The following is a 6,285-nucleotide window of genomic DNA, read 5'->3' as shown; positions in this document are numbered from 1 at the left end:
ATGCATTTGCGCTTATGTTGGGACAAACAAACTTTACAGCTTTTGTTGTCTAATGCAAACTCTAAGCGCTTGTTTGGTGCAGCAAGTTTGAAGTTGGGACATAATTTGTGCTGGGATGACTTACAGTAAGAACATGCAGCAGAAGCAGAGGGTGTTGCTACAGCATGGCTAACAAGGCGTTGCGGGCGCGTGTTCTGGACAGGAATGTTGTCGTTGGTTTCTAAAGCCAACGCTCGCCGCTCTAAAAACTCTGTCAGCTCCACAACTGTTGGCAGAGACTTGTTGTCGCGCTCCATCTTGAAAGCCCGGCTTGTCAGCTTGTCTAATTTGCGTAGCACAATACATACGATGATGCTGTCCCATATGGGCTCACCCAGGTTTTTTAATGCTGCCAGATGCTGCTTGACTTCTGAAATAAGATTATGAAGATTTGAAGGTGTTGATCGAGTCATCGTTGGCATGTCCAGTATGGCATGTATGTGTTCATGAACTATTTTTGTTTTGATGTCAAATCGTTCTTTGAGCAATCGAAGAGCCTCTACATAACTGGTATCGTTCATCGGCAAGTTATTAATAAGAGCTTGGGCTTCGCCCGATAACGCGCCCTTTAAATAATAAAATTTTTGAACCGGAGACAATGAGTTGTCCTTGTGGATCATGGCCGTGAAGATTTCTATAAATTCGTAGTACTCGGTGTACTTACCAGTAAATGTAGGAATAACTACGTTCGGTAGCTTTATCCGTGATGTTGAGCACGCCGCGTTGCCGCCTTGTAAACTGTTCAAAACAAGGTCGAAATTTGCCAACAAATCGAGGTATGTTTCTTCCACGTCCGCCTGGTCGTCATTGTCCTGTGGGTCGACTGCTAGAATCTGCGCGCACAGACTATTATAGTCTCCATAAACCTCCTTTAAGTGCTGCCGCTTAACTTTAATTTTTTCGACCGGCATTTTCGTATAAGATTCCTCACTATACGAATTTTTCAAACGCGTAATTGCGCCTTTGCAGTGACCTCGGCTTGCTACTAACACTTTTATATCTGCCATAGTGACGAGATTAAATCGTATAAAACTGTTAAAGCTTAACTCTGGCTCAATTGCAATCAATATGAAAACAAAACAAACTCGATTTCTTGTAACAGAACAGTGGCGTCTAAGATGGCGACGTGTAAAAATTTCACAACCAATAAAATATAGAACGTATGAATGAATGAATGACAATTGACAACTATATCAAAAAAAAACCTTCTTTTTTTTTGATCAACGTATGATACAAATTACGGACAAGCGTGAACACACATCGAATGAATGATTACGATGACTACCGTGACGTTTACGAATGAATGACTTATTATTATCTTTTTTGTAGAATAAGAATTAATGTTCATGAATGAATTAGGTATGTTAGAAAACCACGTAAAACTCACTTAATAGTTCCTTATACTATATAATAATATACTCGTTATTGATGTCACGTTAGCCCGTTACTCCTGATGAAGTCTCTTGCAGGTCCGGTTGACTGGTTCGCCAACTGTTGTGGTCCAGCATGCCAAATTAATCATCCCAACCATTTAATGTTGCTGCTTCCTTGTACACATCATATCGCGCCATACCCGTTGAAAGTTTTCTTGCGCCGTGATCCTTGCAAGCTTGGTTGACTGGCTCCCCAGAGTTGTTAGTCTCAGGCTGAATTCATCTTCGCAGCCGTTTTTGTTCGCTACTTTCTGGCGCACATAGTGTAGCCGTGGTTCGCGCCTCACCCGACGAGAATTGTATTGCGCCGTGATGGCGGCGTACGGCGTTTTCGCGTGGCCTCGCGTCTTCAAAGCGACGAATGTCCCGCAAACCCTTCTCTGCATTTTGAGAAGCCTGCAATCCACAGGTTGCTAGTTTCTTTTCGAAGGACCATGTTGGGGTCTGCGGTTGGTCGTATTCAAAGACGTTGTTGAAAGTATTAGAAAAATATTTATTTTCTTGCACACGACATACACGTTACATCTTGATGGCGTTGAAGGAGGAAGAGAGTGAGCTATTTTAAAGTTGCCACAATAATAAAAAAATATATATGTTTTATTGTTGGTGTTGCCAACAAAACAAAACAAAACTGAACAAAAGAAAAAGCATCAGCTGACAGTGACAGATAGATAGTACAATATTTAGTCACTAGGGGGCGTGCCGGTCGCACGTAGAACGAAACGCGTTGCGTTTCAATTATGCAGTGTTCATCGATCAGGTTTATGTTCATATTCCAATATCCTCCCTTGGACATAAACCCATTCGTGCCGAGCAGTAGTCCAGCTTCAACTGTGGAGTCCCCTTGGTTAGAGAGTCAGCCACCATCTCACTTGACTGGACGTATTTGATGTCAATCTTCTTCAATTGCACCTTATCGCGTACAAAGTGGTGGCGTATGTCTATATGTTTAGACCTGGAATGATAGTTCTCAGTACCTGCAAGTTTAATAGCACTTTGGTTATCACATAAAATGGTGACAGATATATTGGCCAAGTGCGGCCAAAATTCTTCTTGTATTTGCCTAAGCCACATCGCCTCTTGGGTACAGCTAGATAGCGACATGTATTCAGCTTCGGTAGTGGATAGTGCAACAGTTTGTTGTCGGCGTGAGTTCCACGTGATTGCACCACCCTGAAATATAAAAACATAGCCGGTACATGATCTTCGATCATCTTCATTACTAGCCCAATCGGCATCACAATAACCATGAATTGATTTTTCGTTTTTATTCTGTTTATAATTTAACGCATAATTTTCAGTACGATTCAAGTATCTTAGAACTCGTTTCAGCGCCAACAAATGCTGTGCTTCCGGTCTTGAGTTGAATTTACTTAATGTATTCACAACATATGAAATATCTGGGCGGGTTCCCTGTGATAAATACAGTAAAGATCCAATCATTTCTTGATATAAAGTTGCATCAACTGTTGAATTTTCTTCCTTATTATTAAACTTTGTTTTCGGATCAATGGGTGTTTTTGCGCCCATACAATTTGACATTCCAAATTTACTCAATATGTCCCGAATATACTGCTTCTGATCTATACATAGATTCCCGTTTTTCCTGTCTCTATGTACATGAAATCCTAAACAATATTTTAACTCTCCCAAATCCTTCATTTCAAAAATAGCAAACAATTTTTCCTTTATATAGTCTTTAGTCTTTACGGAGCTTGTAAATAATATTAAATCATCTACATATACAGCTAAAAATGTTATGTTTTCTTTTTCTATACTGTAATAAATACAGGGATCAAGCAATGATTGTGTCAAACCAATTTCTTTCAAAGTGTTATCCAATTTCTTGTTCCATTGCCTGCTGGCTTGCTTTAATCCATAAAGCGATTTTTTCAATAAACATACTTGTGTATTATTTTCTTCAAAGCTTGGAGGTTGTTTCATATAAATATCTTCCATTACATCACCTTGTAGAAAAGCTGATACAGCATCCATTTGATCTATATCCAAGTTATATTTTACAGCCAATGTGAATAAATAGCGGAGAGATGAATACCTGATTACTGGTGAATACACATCAATGTAATCCATTCCTTTTCTCTGAGCGCATCCTTTAATTACTAATCTTGCCTTATATTTTGCTATGTTTCCTTTCTCGTCCCGTTTTGTTTTAAAAACCCATTTGCAAGGTATAGCTTTCTTCCCAGTAGGTAAGTCACATAACAGCCAAGTGTTATTCTTCATTAAGGACTTGTACTCATCTTCCATGGCTTTCTTCCACTGACTGGATTCGGGGCATGACATTGCTTCCTCTACTGTTACAGGATCTTGACATAGAGCCAAACATGCAGAATAAGTCTCTTCTTCATCTTCAAAATTGGGCTGTCTTTTACGTGGCCTCAGATTAATAAATCGGTTTGGGGAATCAAATGAACATTCAGTGCTAGGCTCATAAGTTGTATCCTGATTACATACATCCACATAACTTACATCTGAGTCAGATGTAGAGCTTGACTCTACATTCTGGTCATTGATGCAAGGAGGTGCTGCTGGCTGGTGTGTAATGCCGGAGTCCTTTTGATTGGTTGTAGTCTCTATTGTCTCTGATAATGGCACAGGTATCTGTAATTTGTTATTATAGTCAAAATTTTTGGAGCTTAAACTTTCATTACTGTGGCAGGTTTCAAAAAATGTGACATTTCTACTTTTAGTAATCTTCTTTGTACTTGGGTTCAATAGTCTGTATGCTTTGGTATTTTCACAATATCCAAGAAATGTCATTTCTGTAGATTTTGAATCCCACTTTAGTCTCTTTTCTTTCGGCACGTGAACCATAGCTTTACAGCCAAAAATTTTCAAATGAGATATGTTTGGTTTAATACCTGTTAATTTCTCCAGTGGTGTCACGTAGTCAAGAACTCGACTCGGAGAACGATTTACTAAATGCACAGCTGTCTCCACAGCCTCTGCCCAATAGTGTTTTGAAAGTCCAGCATCGAACAGCATGCACCTGGCACGCTCCACAAGAGTGCGATTCATCCGCTCGGCAAGCACATTCTGCTCGGGTGTGTACGGTGCCGACGTTTGATGCTTGATACCTGTTCCTGTCAAATATTGAGACATTTGTACATTAATATATTCTAAACCATTATCGGTGCGTAGTACTTTTATTTTACTGTCTAATTGGTTTTCCATCTCGTTCTTGTACATTTCAAAAACTTCACTGATATTTGTTTTATTTTTCAGGAAATAAACATTCACTTTTCTTGAAAAATCATCTATAAATGATATAAAATACCTGGCTCCTCCCATGGACGATTTCTCCATGGGACCACACAAGTCTGAGTGTATCAGTGCCAGAGGTACCGTAGCCCGTGATCCAATGTTCTTAAAAGGTAGCCTCGTCTGTTCGCCTTGCAGACATGAAATACAATTATTGTCAGATGTTTTTGTATTTGATAATTTTACACCTTCAGTACATAAGGGTAGTTTACTAACATCATTGTAATTTAAATGTCCCATTCTACGGTGCCATATATCTATGCTCTGGCTATCAGAAGTGGAGATAAATGCATTTCCTTTAGGAGTATTTAGTTTATACATATTATTGACCAGCCTCGCCGTTGCTACTAATTGTTTTTTGCTATTGTATATTTTACAGCCAGTTGTATTGAAAATTACTTGACAACCATTCTTTGTTAACTGACTAACTGACAATAAGTTGGTACTTAAATGTGGTATGTATGTCGTGGCCAGATCATAGAATTGACCATTTCATGAAATGATCGACCATTTCATGAAATGGTCGTATTTCATGAAATGGCCAACTTCAACTGACCATATCGTTTAAACGTCAGCGTTTAATGATATTTCCATCCACGTTTGGCCATATCATTAATGTAGGGTGTCCATGATAAGTGGTGTAATAAAAACGCGAAATAAGGTAGGAAATAATGTATTACTCTAGTACAAAGTACAAAAATGTTTAAAAGTCAATTAAAAATTAAAAAGTCATTTTCGATTAACGGAGTGTTGATGTAGTTGACATATACGCCGTAACTGCATCTCGCTTTGAAGTCGTCGTCATATTTTTTGACACTATTTCATGCCATTGGTCATCATTCAGTATACTTTTCGTGTGTAAGATAAACATACTGGCGGCGTAGGGGTGGCCCAAGGGCCACCCCCGCCGCACCCTAACCTACTGTTATGCCTTGTAAAAATTATAAAAAAAGGATTATGATAATTTAAATTATGACAAAAACATTTATGCGTTTTAATAGAATCCTGTTTCAAGTAGTTAATGCCATCTGCGGCATATCTACAATAAGTCACGTCAAAAAAAGAAACTTTACGGACAGTAGGATCGTCTATATTTTTCTTTTTTAAAATTAATATCTCTTCATTCGCAGTTTTAATTATATCATATTTTGAAATCCAACAATAGTCCATTGATTTACGTAGCGTGGTCACTCGACCTTCATTATTTGCCATATAACCTAAAAATGAAAATAAAGTTGCTGTCTACTGTTAATACGAGTTTTTCTTTTCACCTTAGTGTCAAAACATTGCTTCAATGCACTTTTATCTTGTATTTGCTCATTATTATTCGTATTATTCGCGTTCACACAAGAATAATTATTGTCCGCCGCCATTATGCAAAACATAAACAAAGCGACACCAGCGCCACTACCGGTGGATAATGTTACTATTTTACGATATGATCGCTAACGTTTGGCCATATCATGAAGTAATCATGCATTTAGTTGGTCATATCGTTAAACGTTTTGTGTTCATTGATCTGGCCAAACCA

At 38.4% G+C, this 6,285-nt stretch overlaps 1 long non-coding RNA gene across 1 annotated transcript; it reads right to left on the bottom strand.

The window, feature by feature from the left end:
* Positions 1-326: 326 nt before the first annotated feature.
* Positions 327-1,485, bottom strand: LOC126381051 (uncharacterized). The gene is made up of 3 exons (XR_007568652.1): positions 1,427-1,485; positions 704-777; positions 327-409 (listed from the first exon to the last, which is right to left on the bottom strand). It is a non-coding gene; the product is annotated as an uncharacterized LOC126381051 (long non-coding RNA).
* Positions 1,486-6,285: the final 4,800 nt, after the last annotated feature.

Source organism: Pectinophora gossypiella, unplaced genomic scaffold (assembly GCF_024362695.1).
Source record: "Pectinophora gossypiella unplaced genomic scaffold, ilPecGoss1.1 Pgos_34, whole genome shotgun sequence".
Taxonomy (NCBI): Eukaryota; Metazoa; Arthropoda; class Insecta; order Lepidoptera; family Gelechiidae; genus Pectinophora; species Pectinophora gossypiella.
The sequence above is the reverse complement of the archived record's forward strand: the minus strand, read 5'-3'. Positions and strand labels throughout refer to the sequence as shown.